This window comes from Erpetoichthys calabaricus, chromosome 3 (genome assembly GCF_900747795.2).
Source record: "Erpetoichthys calabaricus chromosome 3, fErpCal1.3, whole genome shotgun sequence".
NCBI lineage: Eukaryota > Metazoa > Chordata > Cladistia > Polypteriformes > Polypteridae > Erpetoichthys > Erpetoichthys calabaricus.
In genome coordinates, this window is record NC_041396.2 from 81,751,698 (window position 1) to 81,769,048 (window position 17,351).

Here is a 17,351-nt window from a genome sequence, read left to right on the forward strand (position 1 = left end):
AGGTATGATGTTGCTTTAGTCTGAACTCCTGTCTGATATATGAAATGCCTAGTAATGGCACACTCTGTCAAAGGTGCTGGATAAAATAATGATTGTTTGATTTGTTGATCAATTTGTTCAGTTAAAATTGACTATATCAGAGAAGATCCCACATCAGCCACATCTGGATAGTAGCCACCATCTGTCCCATAATGTGAATATTATACTGAACATCAGATCTGTCTGCTTCTTCCAGATTTAAAAGTCAGCCTGACTTTCTGTGTCTGACAGGTTTGCATACTAATGCCTAGTGACATCATCTCTGTAAAGCCTCAGATGTCCAAATGAGTGGAGACAAATACTAAACGCAAAATATAATAGATTAGACAATTAACCAGCCTCAGATGAGAAGACTGTGTGCCCACTGAATGTTTTTCAGGTCCGGATCACCAAAACAATTTAGTCCATTGTTCCATGTCATTATGAGAACATTTCATCAGAAGCCTGTTTTTGAGGCTCCTTTCTATTTTTCTCACATTAAGTACTTTCATGCTGCTGTGTTCCTCTGGGCAGTCACATGCTTCCCAGAAAGTGGCTTAGAATGATGCTAGGGTTATGCTAACATGGGCAAGGAGCAACACAGTGAAGGCAAATAATGAAGCACTAGGTTACAATAATGTGCCTTGTCACCTTAGTGATTCAATTTAAAATAATCCCTCTGCTTACAGCTTTCAACCAATTTCAGATTGGAGCATACTTGAATGCAGCGTGAATCCGATTAAAATGCATAGCCAAGTGCGATCAAAGGCTGTGAAGCCCGTGCAGGCTCACTTAAAATGACAGCATATTGATTCAGAGCAAAGGGAGGAGGAGGAAGCTTCTGGTTCCTAAGAGTTGCATGTTTTGTTTCTCACTGATCATGAAAAGTCTGCATTTTGTTGGGAAAGAAAATTTCTATGCAAAAAGCACTGGGAATGCAGCTTGTTTACCATGGTATCGCTTTTGAGACTAGCCTACAGTAATGACTGCTTTCTCCTTATGTTCACAATGAAAGGTGGCTGGCTTGTTTAGTTTGTATTTTAAATCCACCTGTTAATTATCCATCCATCCATTGTCCAACCCGCTGAATCCGAACACAGGGTCACGGGGGTCTGCTGGAGCCAATCCCAGCCAACACAGGGCACAAGGCAGGGTGCCAACCCACCGCAGGACACACACAAACACACCCACACACACACACACACACCAAGCACACACTAGGGCCAATTTCAGAATCGCCAATCCACCTAACCTGCATGTCTTTGGACTGTGGGAGGAAACCGGAGCGCCCGGAGAAAACCCACGCAGACACGGGGAGAACATGCAAACTCCACGCAGGGAGGACCCGGGAAGCGAACCCAGGTCCCCAGGTCTCCCAACTGCGAGGCAGCAGCGCTACCCACTGCGCCACCTGTTTGACATCATTTTTAGAATCTCCTTATGCCAGCCAATTTCTTATACTATGTGCTTTATACCAGGAAATATTACAGCTGGAATGAATGTGGGTTTCACCCAGAACTAGGATTTGAACACATCATTTTGGAGTTTCTAGAGTAACTAAATAGCACTTTGACTATGTGTGCATTTTCTTATCTTACTTAATCAATTCTAGAGCTGCGAGTAGCCACAAAGCACAAAACAAACCGTTAATGCAACACCAAGACACCCATATGTACACACACACGACCAATTAACCTAATGCTCACTACTTGAAATGTGCGTGAAAGCCAAAATACCTAGAAAAATCACATGACCAGAACACCAAACAGACAAAGTCTTGGCAAGGAATAAAACCCAGGTACCCAGAGCAAAAAGTGGGCCACAAACATTGAAATCATATTGGACAAACCCTGACAAAAGTGCTTATAATAACAGAAATTTCAATGATTTGTTTCTTTTTCCCTTACACCTTGTTATCCAAAACTATGTTTGTAATTTGACTACTATCTATCCATCTATTTTAGATGTAAGGATGGAATCCAACCTGGATGCTACCCTTTCATGTGTGACCACTAGCAGGTGCTCCTCAAACAAACAGACTGAACCACTGGGGTGCAGTTTCACTACAGGTATGCTGGGAAAACTTTGTTTGCATTATTCACAGCACTTGAAGTTGTATGAAATGTCCAAACTGTCAAGTCTCTCTAATGTAGTAAAGAGTTGAACTGTGGGATCTGCCTAAAGTCGAGAGATTAAAAGGGGATGGTCCCCTGTTTTCAGGGCGAGGACATCTTTTTTTCTGATTTATTTATATAATAACGTCTGAAGCAACAGATTCTAATTTGGAGTTCCTTACCCTTGGGTCTTAGCTCTTGGTATCAAGATAAAATGAAGGAATCCCAGAACGACCGCCAGGCTGGTCCTTTTAATTTGCTAAGGCACAGTTTCTGACTCACATAAATGAAAGGATATAACTGGTTCCATTCTTTCAAAGCACAAATCCATTTGCTCCCACTGTCAAAAATGTGGTTCATCATTTTCCCTTTCAATCAGTGAGGGAAAAAAGCAAGCAATTCTCTTTTTGAGGTATATTAATATTTTAATAGTAAGAAAGTTTGTGCTTTTTCTAGTGGATCTCTACAAGCGATTAAGAGCAAACCCTTTTACATGTAAGACATGTAGCGGACCTGTGAAAATTGCTCCAAGAGCGTTGTACAATGGCTGACCATGCGCTTTGACTTTCACTGGTTATGTGAAAAGACAGTTTCCCCTCAGGGATATCAAATTGAAATCAAATCAAATCAAATCTCTTGTAGGTTGATCACACCAAATCTTAGCCACTTTTCATATAATACATAATTGGGAGATGTTGCACACTCAGCCCCATCACACTTTGTGTTTTGTGTCATTGGCAGGTAGCTCACTGAAAAAAGAAAGTATGGGCAAACAAGTTTTTTTTTTCAATTTCTGTTCCAGCATATCTGTTACCTAACAGGATAAATACATGAGCCTCCTGCTTTTGTAAATTCAAGTCACACCCTCAATTACATTTCAATATGATAAAATATTTTACAAATACAAATCTTCAGTGTTTTTGGCTTCACATTATTCACTTATATGAATGTCCATTTGTGTCATATTGAGGACAGGCTAATAGAGTGGAGCACTTTAAAACACTGCTAAAAACACAATACTTTAACATGGCTTTGTCATGGCTTCATCTTAGTTTAATACTGATGCTCTGTATATTCAATTAATTATCATTATTATTCATGGTATTCATATTCAAAATCCGTACTAACCCCTACTTTCTCTTCTGTTCTTTTTCCGGTTTTCTGGGGTGATGACCTGCGCCACCACCACCTGATCAAAGCACTGTGATGTCCCTACATTGATGGATTAAAGGCCAGAAGTCCACATGACCGTCATCATCAAGTTCTTCCATGTGAACCCTGAATACAATGAGGACTGATTGAGGTCATTTATGTTAGGTAGAATGTCTAGAGGGGGCTGGTTGGTCTCGTGGCCTGGTACCCCTGCAGATTTTATTTTTTTTCTCCAGCCGTCTGGAGTTTTGTTTTTGTTTTTTCTGTCCTCCCTGCCCATCGGACCTTATCTTTTTTTCTATGTTAATTAGTGTTCCCTTATTTTAATTCTGATTTATTTTGTCTTTTTTCTTTTTCTTCATCATGTAAAGCACTTTGAGCTACATTATTTGTATAAAAATGTGCTATATAAATAAATGTTGTTGTTGTTGTTGTTGTTGTTGTCTGAAAAGTACCAAAGTGAAATATAAGCCAGGGCAATACAAGTAGGTATTTATAATGACCAGGCTGAGGTCTGGCATGCAAAAAGAAAAATGCAGGAGATAAGCAACGTTACAAAGACTAGGCAGAAGAAAAAAAAAAAAGCAGACAAGGCACCATAAGTCACAAGGTTTAGCACCAAAACCAAAATCACCAAGCAAGTACACAGTCAAGAAAACATAGTAAAAATTCCTAAATCTAAATGCTTCCTGAAAGCACCTTATAGATTTCTTTATACTAAGCAAGAAGTAAAGTTGTTGATAGTAAAGAATGCAAAATTCATACATTAAGAATTAACATGCTGCTTTGTTTTATAATGACGACATCATCATGTCAGGTTAGCATGATGGCATTCACATGACCCACAACCATGCATGGCAACAGCTAAAAATATGGCATCACCAGTAGTAGAATAACATTTGGCTGTCATCATATCCAGGGTGCCAATGATAATTTGACAAGTGTTACTGTAGGTTTTTAGGAAATCAAGTTTGTTCAGAAAGGTAGAGGATTTCTAACTTTACATTAGGACCAACAGTGGGATCAAATGCTAATGAAATTAAGTTTCTGTTTTTCATACATTGTGTAAAAGCAATTAAATATGACACATGCTAAAGGATTTGTACTGACTATATATAAGGAAATGCTCCTCATCGTTAGGTTTACACAAATAACGGAGATAGTGAAGGGTTGCATCAGTGTGCATCTGCAAAGAACAAAGTTAAGTATTATTTCCATACTGAAAAGTAAAGAAGGTAAGAGACATGTTTTGGCTGTATAACCTTCACCAGGTTTATCTTCTTTTCTTTTCAGAGTGGAAATAACCTTTGTTTTTTCCATGATTTTTTTTTACAGGGTGGCCCACGAAAAAGTAGCCCGCCTTCCTGCCAGAGTGGCGCACCGAGTGAATCCTTCCCCGTAGCACCTTGTCAACCCAACCCTTCCACCGAGTTTATTGGGGGACGCCGCGTTGGCAGCTTGCGTCACGCTTCCCCGCCCCCGGGTCCTGTTAGTCTGGGGAAACGGCGACAAAGGAGGCATCATATTGCCGGGTTGAAGGAACAGTAGAGGTGCGAACGTGAGTATGAGCGGAGCGACATGTATCCCATTCCACAAAGAATCGCGATAGTGGAGGCGTATGTTCTCACGGGTTCCATTAAGGAAACGCGGGACATTTTTGCTGCAAAGTTTCCTGCCGCTGGTGTCCCAGCAAAGCGCGCAATACAGAAGTTCTTTTTTTCTTTACGGAAGGCCGCCAGTAATACTATAGTAACGTGGGCTACTTTTTCGTGGGCCACCCTGTATTTTCTAATTATTTGTACAATTATTTTAGTGACATTGCTTCTGGATTTCATGGCCACCACCATTCTGCCTGTGCCTGTGAATGGTGATGCTATTATGTTGGGTGATTCCTTGGAACAAGGCACATGTCACATGATCTATGAAATCATGGCAGCCATTTTCAGTAAGATTACCAGTTGCGTTCAGATGAGTCCATAATTTTTTTTTGCAAGAGACTTTATTTCTTGAGTAACCAATTTTCTATTTGAATTCTGGTTTTGAATTTAGTTTTAGAAATGACCCTAAAATCTCTGTCATTCTATAAAATATACAAGTCTGCCAGAAGTTAATAAAATTTAAGGTAGATACGGCAGTCTTGGCAATATTAAAACATCCAAAATATATATGTTTGTGAATTTTAAAACTAATTATTTCCTTTACAAATTGATCTACAATAGCATGACTATTCCAGTAAAAGTCTTGTTACATTTTGCCTCATCTCCCTGGCTACAGGATAAAAGTGATGTAAAGGCAGCAGTTCATGTCTGGCTATGGAAAAGACTGGGAATCCACATGCGACTACTCACAGGCACATTGATTGGAAAATAATCCCTAACCATTGGTTTCATTATATCAAGGAGGATTTTTGAGAAGGTTGTAATAAAATAATCAGGAGGTGAAAACAATTGGGGTTGTAGCAAAAGATGTTCAATTCTCCACCAAACAATCCAGACAAAGCAAAAAAGCCCACTCTGTCTACCATTCTAGAATAACAGATGACAACAGAAATAACCCTTGTGTACTGTTTTAAACAACTGTTAATCTAACAAATAGGAAAAGTGTGGTTCCATGTTAAATATCTACAGTACAGATTGTATTAACTTTTTTAATGATAAAATTGTCAATAAAATGAGTAAATATCACATTGTCAATCCCTCTATGTCCTTGTGCACACTAATTTACTGATTTAAACTTGATAGCATAACTGGCAGTCATAAGGTTTATTTCTAAAATGACAAATAGTACCTGCCCCTAATATCCAGTCCCAATAAAACTAGTGAAAAGGTCAATGGCTGTCCTGGAAGCACCCTTTTTTAGTACTACCAATACATCATTACTAACTAGCACTGTTCGTGGTGCACTAAAGTGTCAGTTATTAGACTGTTACTGAAAATATCACAGCTTGGCCCACGTAGAATTAACAATTACAGACCTATTACAAACTGGTCTTTTCTTTCTAAAATACTTGAAAAAGTAGCCACCAAGCAGTTTTAGTTTTACCTAATACATCACAATTTATTCAGTAAAATTCAGCTACAGTGATGAAAGGGCACTAACCCAACATTCTAATGCCTTCTGATGAAGGAAATAATAATTATGTTGTTATATTTAATTGCTTCCTTTCACACCTTTAACCACTCTGTTCTATTTGATAGGCTGGAAAATTAGGTTCTGTTCTTACGCATTGCCCTTTTGTAATTTAGTTTATACTGTATTTATACAATCATTTTCAGTATGTATAGAAATGTGTTGATAGTACTTCTTCATCATAGTCAGACATTAAATATGGTGTCCCGCAGGGCTCACTTTGCATGCTATACCATTCCATTGGGAACCATCATTAGGAAACATGACATTTATTTTCATTTGTATGCAGACTGCACCCAGCTATACCTTTCTTGTAGACCAAATGATGGTTCTCCAATAGTGCCCTAAATAACCATGTCAGTGAAATAAAAAGTGGATATATGAAACTACTTTTTTTTGAATACAGAAAAAAAGAAATGTTATGTTAATATATGTACACCCATACCATATGAAAATGGGATATAGTGTCTCATCGGACAGTTAAAGGCTTCCAGCATAGCGGTAATGATGGAGTAAAGGTTGGCTGAGATATTCCTGACATGTTGGCCAGTTAATTGTGAAGTGACAGCAGTTAGCTGCAGAAATAACAAAAAAGGTTTCCAGTGCAAATATGCAGAATTGGGCCTCTTAATAGTAAACTAAAAATCAGTCTGTGCATTATATTCATCACTTTAAATGTTTAATATGTTTGTCGTGTCAACACACATTATAATAATGGTTCAGTAAAGTGAATTATTATTCATATGGGATGTCATTTAGTTAGTTTGCTTGCATATCCCTACTTGATCAAGGATATCTCAAAGAAATCTCATTATGTACATGCAAATATTCAAAAATCTGAAAATATATGAAATCAGAAATACTTCTGGTCCCAGGCATGTCAGATTAGCAATACTCAACCTGTATTAAAAAAATTATGAACCATTACTGTTTTAACCTTTGTATTCTTCTGCAGCACTTCTTGCCACCGTTCTACTTCCAAGTTGTTTTATGTTGATGGGAAAGACACCTGACATACTGAGGGACTTTTAATCAAATATTGAAAAGATTGTCATAATATTAGACGGCCTAACTGACTCTACTGTAAAATGCCCCAATGTGGGTGGGTGGCCAGTTGACCTAGGTCAGGAACGTGACTGTATCTGAATTTATCTTTGGTTTTGTCTATTATAACTATCCTTGCAACTGTGATAGGGCAAGTTCATGAGCCAAATAGGGAATGGAGTGTGAAGCCAACAGAGTGTCGCAATGCAGTACTGTAGGTAACATGAATCGACTTTATTGTAATTAATGTGAGATTTTTTTTTACCTGACAGAGCTCTTTTGCCTTCTCTCTTCTCAATGTGTGTCATCCTTCCTCATAAGGGAGCCGCTTGCTGTGGAGTGGTGCAGGTGCACGGATGAAGAAAAACGGTGTTAGACAAGAACATGTTAGCAGGTGGAATTACCCATGCCTATAATATTGTGGATAGTTTATTGCTTGTTGTATTTTTGGTGGTCACAAAACGTCAACAAGCCCTTGCTCTAGCACTGTATAATTCTAGCAATTTAACTGTCTGAGTGACTGCTAAAATCATATATAATAAGTAATGCCTTAAGTAGGGACAGAGCATAGTAGTAGGTATTCTGAGTGTACAGTATGTGTGCTGTTGGGATTTTATAGAAAAGCTTTATTTACTTGTTTAAAAAGGGGTTTACCTATATAGCCATATTCAACTCTCTGTGTTCAAAGAGGTCTTGTGTTATGGAATAGTTCAGCTAGTAAATGCATAAAGCCTGATTATTTTTTCCTTATTTTGTATTTTTCACTTTTCTTTTTTTACCTTATGGATTAAAGTGTTGAAGATTCTTAACCTTGACATATTTTTGTATGTTTTGATCATTATTAATTTTACTTGTTTTCTAAATATTGCCTCTTTGTACTTTCAGATCATTTTTACATCTGACCTCTTGCATTGGTTATAAATGTATTTTTTGTCCACATTCAGAACTTTCTTTTTGTTTCCCAATATCTAAATCTTTAGGACTGTGACTAGGGAATCCATTCCTGGACATTTTTCATTCCCGGGAATGAAACTGCTGTAATTCCCGGGAAAACGGGAACGGCCAAGCTCGCATATATAGCGTGTAAAAGTGTAAAAATCGATCAAAAAATAACAGAGTTATAGTTGAAAATAATTAAGTTGGTGCCATTGCTGCAGCTTGCACTTCATCAGACAACAGCTTTGAACAGGAACTTGACATTGCAATGCGTCAGTCTGTTGCATCCACGATATCTGTGCCAAGAAACTTACCATCACAGAATGATGACAAGAAACTGGATGCATCAGTAAAAGCTGAATTGGCGGTGTTTCAGAGCAATGGCAAGCGTGGGCATTGTTTAGAACAAGTGTATCAGTATCTGATGATTGTGCTGCTTACGTCAGTGGAGGCAGAGCGTGCTTTCTCAGTGGCTGGCGTACTTCTGCACAAAGGTGCGCTCTTGCCTGGACGACTGCACGCTGGACACGTTGTGCTTTCTATGCTCTTATTACTGCAACTAAAGATACATGTACTTATTTGACAGCATGAACTGCTTGTAGATAAGGTTAGTCTTTTATTTGTGTCAACATATTGCAGTAGTTTTATTAAAAATAAGTGTCGGCCATTCTAAAACCGTTCATATGTGAGATGCCCGTGCACTGTGTCATCCCCGGGAGCACGGGATTCCCGGGAATGAAATGCGGGATTCCTGAATTCCCAGGAATGGATAAACCCGTCCGGGAATGGATTCCCTAACTGTGACCTCAAAAATCTGTATTTTCAACATCTATTTGATTTTTTTAGTTTCAACTGACCCATTCAGGAACAAACTATGAGCAGGGCACAGAGGTAACAAACTCAGCCCTGCGGTCGGTCCTGAGGTTTCTTTTCTCCAGGGATGCTGTTGACTGGAGTTTTTGTTATTCCTTTCCTGTACTATCAATTGGCCAAAATTCACCAATAACATTAAAGGAGAGATATTCTAAGGTTCCATTAATGTTAATCGGTTTGAAACTGCTATGACTTATGGTGTGCTTAAACAAATCTGTGTATTTATGAGTATGCATTATGCAGTTAGTAATTTCTAAAGTTGTAATTGCATTTTACAGATGCATTTGTTACAGTGTTATGAACCTGCCATCAGTATAGTGAAAAACAGGCAACAAAAATACATGGTCATTCAGAAGATAAGGGCCAGAAAAAACAAAACAAAATAAAAGTTTCTTATTTATTATGAAAGATTTCCCCTAACTAAACTAACAATAGTCTTATTTTTTTATGATGTTTTTGACATACTGTACTGTTTGTAAGGACACCTTTCACACTGGATGTAGCAATTCTATAGCAAAAGGAGCAATACATCCTATGAGGTATCATTAGAAGCCAAGTGATGGCATCAAAAAACATGGTGGTGATTATGGCAAATAATGATAAAGAAAAAAGGCATCAAAGACATAATGGTAACAAATAAAAATTTTAAAACTATATATACCATGTAAATATAATAAATCATAAAAGGTGCAAAGTTTTAGAACAAAAAAGAGATAGACAATTCATTTATTGATATTCGGATATAGAACTTGGTCTGGTTTAATCTGGTTTAATCCTCTCTGACAACTGTAGATCTCCTTAGTTCTTGGTTTAGAATTTTACATTTTCTTTCAATGTCATTTTACTACTTGTTAATAATTAGAAGCATCCATGTCTGGTCAGGATGTAAAATCTATTTAAAGAATCTGTGTTCTGGAAATTAGTGTGCTCCCATTTTGTATTCTTTTCACTTAATGGATACCTTAGTTCTATAATCTATTTCAGACTGTAAAAGGTTTTTCTAAAGAATATAATAAGGCAATCTGTCTAAAAGCATAAAGTAACAGTTAATATAAAATACAAAATGTAAAGCTGTTTTCATACCTTAAGAAATATCTACGGGTTGGAGCAAGCCTCACTTTTTATTCTGGCTATTTAGTTCATGAGTTTTGAAGCCTGCCACATGAAACTCAAAGGACCTGATTGTGAATGGAATCTCAAATCTCTATGGAGCACCTTCAAAGTCAAGTCATTCATCAATGTAACCCATGAGAATTTATTCAGGCAAATAAATCAACACTGCACTAATATATTTCAAATTTTAAAGTACTTTTGAAATGGAGCTGAATTTTACTTGTAGCACACATTTTCTTGGGAATGGGGAATATAATGCATTGTGAAAATAGTTTTGACTCAGTTTATGAGGAGCATGTATAGCGATTAGTTTTTAAAAGTTTAATTATATCTTTGAACTGTTCTGATACTCCTTTGTGAACCTGTGCTGTGATTTTAAAAGCAGAAAGGCCTTTTTGGAAAAAAAAAAATCTTATAAATTGAACCCATATCTAGTTTCTGGTCGTATTTATTTAAATGTTCTCTTACGCTTGCACTGTAGTTACACATAAAGACAGCAGAGTGTACTCATAGCCTTAAGCCACAGAGTTACGTAGGTTTTGCTGAGGCTCCATCCCTGGCCTTAGTTTTGGCTATTACTTTAGTTTAATTTTCCTTGTCTGCATTATCTACTTTTAAAATTATTTAATTATTTCTTATTAAATTTTATCTTTTGTGTTAATAATTTTGTAATTCTTCTCTTTCCTGTTGCTCCTTGCCTTTCTTTCCTTCAAATACCGTATATACTCACGTTTAAGTTCTCCCGCATATAATTCGGGGCTTGATTTTACACGATAATTTCTGGTATTTTATAATGTCGGTCGTGTAAGTCAAATGCGGAAAGTTCACGCTATTGGCCAAGAGATTATGATATGCTAACGCCCACCTGAGAGAGTAATCACGGAGCACACTGCTTTTTTTTTCTATTTATTGTGCCTACGTGACCACATGGTAACACCTGAACTATGCCGAAGCGACGTTTGCACTGTTTAGTGTTTTTTGTATCTCACACCCTCATATACCGTTATCGTAAGGGCATCCCTTATCTACGATGGAGCATTCGATCAGAAGAAAATATGAAGCTGGATTTAAATTAAAAGTCATTGAAGTGGCGAAAGAAATTGATAACTGTGCTGCTGCAACAAAATTCAATGTGTCTGAGAAACTGGTGCGAGATTGGAGGAGGCAAGAAGATGTAAAAAAAAAATGTAAAGGTCACATTTTTGAACGGGCATATACTGTAAGTCGGGGTCTGATTTTATGATCAATTTTTCAGGTTTCAAGACCTAACGTATATGTGAGTATATAGTATATATGGTACACTTTCAGCTAACGAGGATGTCACTTGATTCTGCCCCTTTTGAGGTGTAACTCCCCTTCCATTCTAAATAGCTTACTGCTGTGCTTAAGTTTAACCTAGGAAAGGGCTCTGGCTTTATCTTCCTTTCTTTACTAGCTCTTAGTATAAATTAAAATGGTCCTCACATGTTAAATTACTTTCGATTAACTAGTAAATACACTATGAACCCTCACAAATAGCACAGATGTTCAAATACCAAAAGAAACTTCAAGGAGCTATAGATTACTAACAGCAGTGAATACACATGCATTTGTAAATAGATTGTATCTGCATTTACATAGAAAAAACTGACTTAAACAAAAAATGTATTTATGAATAAAAGATTTGCCTTAATATTGTCAGTCATTTAATTAACTAATAAGTTACTTTCAACTCACTAACAGGCAATAATGAATTCATAAAACAACACAATATCTACAACATATATTATTTCTAAGAAGTAATTTGTAGTCTAATGTATGAACTTTTTTAAACAACAGGTTCACAAATGGTGCACAAGACACTTCAAATACTTAAATGTATTAACGATTTGCAGTCCTGTCTGAAATGCTTTAGATAAATCACAAAAAACTGTCTTAACAATTAACATTTGATAACTCTATAGACTAACATGTGGTCCCACATGCACATGCCCCCACACAAACATCGCAGGCCAGGACATTGTTGGTGAATGGTGTGGTCCAAAAGTAATACAACTGACCGCTTTGCTCAGGTGAGCAAACATGAAATAAAAATTGACATCTGTAAAGGTGGAATTTAAACTCTGTCTGAGGTGACACAGTTCCAGTTGTGCTCAATTCCTTGTATGGTTACTCCATCAACAGCCTCTCTTCCGTATGGTCTGAAGAGCTTCATTCCCAAAGCGCGTCTTGTGTCTGCTTTTTGTGACAATGTTGAAAGGAGGATTTTGAAATCTGCCCTAAATTTAACTGGGAGCCAGTGTAAGGAATAAAGACCTGGGGCCTCAAGTATAAACGGTGCGTATGCACAGAAATGTTGCGTAAGAACGTTTCCACGTTCAAATCGCGATGTATAAAACCTACACTTGGCATAAAGCCACGCACTTTTCCACGGTACCTCATACCCTGTCGTACGCAAGTTCTCTGCTCGGTTTTGCAGACTGGTGGCACCCAGCATCAAAGCAGTGCTACTGTTCCTGTGTGGTTACCCTTTCTTAGATCCACATCCATGACGGCGGCTTTATCAAATACACTGAAAATAATCACATATTGTTCATAAATTTAATGCATCTGTTTGTAATTAACCTGTAACAATATAATGGTCCACAGAATGGTCAAACTATTTTAAATACCATAACTGCTTTAGCATTGTTACTCTCACTACACATTCTTCTTCTTCTGTCAGCTGCTCCCATTAGGGGTTGCCACAGCGGATCATCTTTTTCCATATTACTCGCACTGCACCACTCGGAGTATTTATATCACCGTATCTGAGTGTGAATCACAGATCTACAGAGATTGGAAATTATCGGTATACAGCATCAAGCACTCACTGCCTCAGCCATTCGCTATTTGAACTGCTCTCATCCGACCAATGCTTCACAGCCTTTCCTGTTCAGACCTCACGGTTCACAAACAGTTTCATCCCAAGAACTATACACGCACTCAATCAGTCGATCAAGTGTTCCTTATAGAACTGTTTGTACTTGCAAGTTACCGTGAGGTAATTGTACTTATGATACAGTTATAATATTGCACAACCTGAGCCACTTTATAAAGCGCGTATTTACATAAGATGACGATATCATTTTTAAGATGAAATGCAGCAAAATATGTTGATTATATTATACAGATAAAACATTAACTTTAACTACACAGTGCCGCAGCGCTAGTGAGCTTGAGCTTCGTTCACGGTTTGTTCCTGCCTCGCGCTGTTTTCATGCTGTGGCTGGCACGACACTGGAAGGATAGATGGATAGAATAATTAAACATTACGAAGATATTTCGATGTTCCTTAAAAATTTTGAAGAATCGGCGTTCTAAGCTTACAGATGACTTAACATCTATTACAGAACTGTTTAAACCAACAAATAGTAAGTTTTTCTTTGCCTCCATTTGGTATTCGCTGAAATTCTTCTATTTTTCCTCGTACTTTTGCCATTGCTTTTTCACAGAACGCTGGGCTTAAGGGCTATTTATATTGATTTGCATATTCAAAGAGGCGTAATTCTGGGAGGAGTTGGGGCGGGACAGCAAGCGTGTGCACGTGCGTTTATTTCCACGCTGAGCAAGATTTATGTAGCGGAAGAACACGGAAGTTGGCGAACGCACAGATTCCTGCATCTGGATTTTTCTGTGCGTAAGCACATTTCAGCTTTTGTGCTGACGTCATGTTATAGTGCGAAATCTGCGCACGGCGTTATGCATGAGGCCCCTAGAGTTTTATGTTCATATTTTCTTGTTCTTGTAATAACTCTTGCAGCAGCATTTTGAATTATATGAAAGCTGTATAAAGAGTGATTTGCACAGCCATAACAAGAATAGATAAGAACTAAAAAGATGGGAGTGATACAAGAAATCCAAGAAAGAAAGCTTATTTTAAATCCAAAAAATACTAAATCAAAACTGCAAATCCAATACAATTACTGTAAACAGTGAATTTCACTGATACACTAAATACTCGAATTGCATAACAAAATGAAATATTATAGAATTCCAAAGAAAGCAGACTATAAAACAGACTAAGAACACAGTAGCTAAAGCTTGCTAATGCCATCTCTGAAATTTATGTGTTGTAGGTCATGAAAAAGAATACATTTTAAAGTGTGTTGAGGCCAAAACAGTTTCATGGAGATTTACTATAGTGTAAAATTTGAATATTTTGAATGCTTTCTTTACAAAATAATGTATCATAACCACTGGACATTTGCATTAAGGATAAAGATAGTTACATGTGCATTGAAGTGATTCAGAGTAAGTTGATAGGAATAAAAAAACAATGGATCCATGAATCATTTATAATATGAGAACCAAGAGAACACAGTGAGCTGCTCTGTAATAAATGTATAGTGCTTTAGGATACCATTAATGGCTTTGCATTGTAAATTATGAATCTGCTCAAATAAGCGTGACATCTGTTATAATAAGTTAGTGTAAATGCATAGTTTAAGTAAACATACAGTACAGTAGATGGCTAATAGTCAGTATTGTACTTTCATTTTCTTTGTAACTATGTCAATGTGATTTGTTATTTCACTTATAGAATTTTACTTACAGAATGTCAGTATACTGACATTTATAAAACAACAGGACTGTTTTGCCAACTCATTGTTTTCATTCTAACTGCTACCACATTATCAGTTATGCCAACCTGTAACTGCAAGGATTCTTTTCTTTTCTTTGAGTGCATGAAACTACAATATCCTATGATATGATGGACATGTTGCAGAGTTATACTAACAGTTTAGGTAAGTAAAAAGAACTTTATTCGATAATAAGAAGCAGGATTCATTTTTTAATTATTATTAGTTTGTTTGGAAATGTTAAATGGGATTCTGTTTTATTGCAACTTGACGGTAAAACAAGTGGTGTCCGGGTTACAAGACAGAAAAGCAAATGGCTGAAGAATTCAATATATTCAATAGCCAAGCCAATTAAGATGAAACAATGGGATTTACAAACCAGTCCATAGAAGACAGTATACATTAAGCAATAAAGCTGCAACAAAGATATAATGTAATTGTTATCACACTTACAAGTATTCTTGACAAAAGACACGTGTAACATCTGTGGTTGGAGCAGCCACAGGAAGGTCTATCACTGGAGGTCTACAGCCAGAGCCTCCTCAAAGGGTCAGGGAACAGAAATAAGAAAAAAGACTGGTGTTGCTATATTCCAACAAAGGGGATGTTTCTTTTTTTCTTACCTTCTCCTTCCCAGTCTGCCAGACTGGTGTTGCTTTTAGTTGTAATCATGACGGACATTGGGCGGGATTCTCTTTCTCTCTCATATGGATGTTATTATGGGTGCTAGGTTAGAACAACACATTCCATGTTTGTTCCATCTGATCTATTTTGTAATCGTTCCATCTGTCATTGCTCAATTGTATTCTTTATTTGTTAAACTTTTGGTTGTCTTTTACAGTAAAAATTTTATAATTGCTATTGATGTTGTGGTTTATTTTCTATTGTATGATTTGATTAATACTACTTTCTTTATTAATCATTTTATGCTTATGAGTATCCTCATAAATTTATCCTTTAAATTCTGTTTCTTGTGTCTTGTATGTTGAACCTAGGGGGCTGGACCATCAAATGCTGTAGCTGGGGAACCAACACCACTGGTATTTAAGTAAATTCTCTGTGAATTTAGTTTATTGATAAATGAAAATAGCAACTGTTTAAACACATTTTCATAAAATAAAATGTTAAGTATTTAGTTGAAAAGCTTTATCTTGGTTTCTTAAAACCATGAATTAAAATCTTCTTTCAGAGGCTATGGGCTGACTTCTACCAAACCAGACTGAAGATTTAATATAAGCATTTAAACAATGCCTTTAATCGTGCCATTCTTTCACCTCAACTGATTCTCTTTTTAATCACAACTATGGAAGACCATAATTCCATAAGCCTTAAGCAGCAGGCTATTGGTGGCTTTTCTAATGAGTAAACAATATATTTCTAATTCATTACAATATATTTTTGCATAGTAGTCATCTTAAGTGCCAGGTTTATTGAATGAATAGTAATGAAATGTACAGTAATATTACTCATAAGTATGCATAAAAACAAACATATCAAAACATTCTTTTTTTTTATACTACCGGCCTATTCTGTTAAGAGGTATGTGGTACTAGATCTAACTCTAGAAAGGATGCCCCTGTTGGTGTTGGTGTTATTCTGACACAGTCATACTCACCCACAATTTAGTCTCCATTCAGTCCAATCTCTACATTATAAACTTGTGTACTCAGACAAAACCAACATTAATAGATAGATAGATAGATAGATAGATAGATAGATAGATAGATAGATAGATAGATAGATAGATAGATAGATAGATAGATAGATAGATAGATAGATAGATAGATAGATAGATAGATAGATAGATAGATAGATAGATACTTTATTAATCCCAAGGGGAAATTCACATACTCCAGCAGCAGCATACTGATACAAAAAAACAATATTAAATTAAAGAGTAATAAAAATGTAGGTAAAAACAGACAATAACTTTGAATAATGTTTACCCCCCGGGTGGAATTGAAGAGTCACATAGTTTGGGGGAGGAACGATCTCCTCAGTCTGTCAGTGGAGCAGGACAGTGACCACAGTCTGTTGCTGAAGCTGCTCCTCTGTCTGGAGATGACACTGTTTAGTGGATGCAGTGGATTTTCCATAATTGATAGGAGCCTGCTGAGCGCCCGTCGCTCTGCCATGGATGTCAAACTGTCCAGCTCCATGCCTACAATAGAGCCTGCCTTCCTCACCAGTTTGTCCAGGCATGAGGCGTCCTTCTTCTTAATGCTGCCTCCCCAGCACACCACCGCGTAGAAGAGAGCGCTCACCACAACCGTCTGATAGAACATCTGCAGCATCTTATTGCAGATGTTGAAGGACACCAGTCTTCTAAGGAAGTATAGCCGGCTCTGTCCTCTCTTACACAGAGAATCAG